The sequence below is a fragment of the Protopterus annectens genome, chromosome 8.part1, assembly GCF_019279795.1.
Source record: "Protopterus annectens isolate FY-2018-M chromosome 8.part1, PAN1.0, whole genome shotgun sequence".
NCBI lineage: Eukaryota > Metazoa > Chordata > Ceratodontiformes > Protopteridae > Protopterus > Protopterus annectens.
In genome coordinates, this window is record NC_056742.1 from 470,442,383 (window position 1) to 470,444,882 (window position 2,500).

At 42.1% G+C, this 2,500-nt stretch overlaps 1 protein-coding gene across 1 annotated transcript in view; it reads left to right on the plus strand.

The window, feature by feature from the left end:
• Positions 1-2,500, plus strand: part of RPGRIP1L (RPGRIP1 like) — a 1,932,928-nt gene that overhangs the window by 233,379 nt on the left and 1,697,049 nt on the right. The gene's annotated exons all lie outside the window — the stretch shown is intronic.

Genomic DNA, 2,500 nt, shown 5'->3' on the forward strand with positions numbered 1-2,500 from the left:
TCTTGGAAATAAGTACCTCTGCATTACTAGTTAAGGGAGGTTCTGAGTCTATTGAGGTTACTTGTAGTCCAGTTTTATATAGAATGGCTACACCACCTCCTTTCTTAGTATTACGGTCTAGTCGTAGTATACTAAAACCGGGAGGAATAACCTCACTGTCTTGTATTGATGGCTTGAGCCATGTTTCAGTGAGGCAGAGGATGTCAAGTGAATGTACATCCATGAGGGCATGCAGGGGTGCAACTTTGTTATTTATACTTCGAATATTGAGATGGGCTATCAGGAGAGATTTGTGAGGTCTTGTAGTCAAGTTTGTATAGCTAGAAGTTGTGGAGTTGGGCTCTGTGACAGGGGTGAAATTTGGGCCAGGATTAGGATGAATGTCCCCATCTATTAGGGATTGTACTTGTGTTTGTAGAATGAGTTTTAAAAGTTTACATGTTAGACTTTGAGATTTTCTGGCTCTAGAGCTGTAGTATGTGATGTGGGTAAGTCTATGAAATTTGGCTGATGAGTACTTTGGTGTACAGGATGTATTGTTTTGGCTATGTGGGATTATTAGAGTTGTGGCAGTTTGCTTTCTGGGGTTGCTAAAGTCTAGGGAATTAAGGTGCTTGTAGAAGGGAATTAGGTAAGGTGCAGTTAGGATAGGAAGGAGTAAGAGTAGTAGTAAGGGTTTTAGGTGTTTTAGTGTAGTAATGGGTGGCATTGTAGTTGTGTAGTGTTCAGGTTGCTATGCAGGGATGTTTTCAGTTGCGTTGATTAGGTAGAAGTTGATGGCGAGGTGGGATTAACCACTTAACAGGTTTTGAGTATGGGGTTGGTTAATTGGAGGAGGGTGTGTGGTTAGAATGTATAAATGTAACACTGGGGGCGGGTGGAAATTGGGGGCATGGTAGGGGAGCGGAGTGAGCCCGCAGGGCGAACGGATTGGGTAGAGCCACTGTAGGAGTGAATCCTAGGAGTACAATCAGTGGGAAGCTGATTGCTAAGGTAAGTTTGGGTAGAGAGGGTAAGGGGTGGGAGGCTAGAGAGTAGGGATATTGGGCAGAATAGAGTAAGGGGACAGAAGGGTAGAGTGAAACTATATTCAACAAGTTGCGAATTCTGTGTACCTGTGAGTTAAGTTTAGAGATAGAGGGAAAATATTAGGAGCAAAAACAGGTGCCACCTAGTGGCTAAATGTTGTATAGCAACAGTACAGTCTCAATAAGAGGTAGCAGGGCTAGAAATATGAGGAGGGAGGGAAATAAGTTAGTTCTAAAGGGTACAGGGGGGAATGTTATGCTAGTAAGCAGGAGAAGAGAGGGTTTGGCTGCTGGCCACCCTAGCTGAGTGCCTAACAGGTACTTATGCAGTGGTATTGCAATAGACAGAAGTTGTACTACACATACTTTCTCCTTTTATATTGTCCTTGAGGGGCTTTTGCACAGGGCAAGAAAGATTCCGTTCCTTAGCTTAGGGTGAGGATGGCAGGATTTGGGTTGGTTTGAAGATGCAGGGCAGTTCCTCAGCTTTAGTATCCTTAAGGCAGGTAGGGTCGCTAGTTTCATAAAGGGAGAGAGTAACAAAGTGATAAAATAAGTAAGATGAAAAGCACAGTTACCAGTGAGATAAAAAGCAATAACTAGCATTAACACCAACTGAAAATTGCCTTTGGACTGAAAGAGCTAATCAATCTTTATCTAGCAAACATCATGTACAGTAGCACTTAAATACAGACAAGGCAATACAGTTTATTGCCTAGGGCTAGGTATTCAAACTGGTAGAAAGTGTAATAACACCTTGAATTATTTCATTTAGTTATGTCACAGTTTCTAGGCGCCCAGTAAGTTCTATTGATACACTAGGAACAGTCAAGTCTTTTATACCTTACATTTAACGCTTGCTGTATAACTAACACACTACTGTGAAGCTTAGAGCTTGTTCGGTGTCTCCACTCATTACAGATAGCGATTGCTGTGTGGTAAGTACTCTACTGCCATTTTCTGCATTTTACTGACTGTATTAAGAAGCCTAGGGCTTAGTTTGGGCTCACGCTCCTTACAATTGGCGTTTCCTGCTTAAAAAAAATAAGCTGTATACACCTTAAGCTCCCAGTCAAATGTCCTGCAGGTAGCTACAGCTACGTAGTATGGGGGCAGGATATGTTCTAATTAATTTAACAGCTGGGCTCCCTCCGTGTAGTAGCAGAGTTTGTATTTGTATTCCATTCCAGGTGCTGAAAGTGATTACAGTTTGCCGGACCCGGCAATTATTATCGCAAATATACTCTGGTTATGTTACATGCTGTCTCTGGGTGTCGGACACACTATCGGCATTATATAAGTAGTGCCTAGCAGTTTGTAAAAGAAATCAGTCAAATGCGAGCAACAATCACTACCTATAAGTCGCAATTGCACTCAGATTATACTAACTTCTGTCTCTGGGTGTCGGACACACTTACAGCTTACTATATGTAATGCCTAACAGTTTGTGAAAGAAATCAGACAGATGTGAG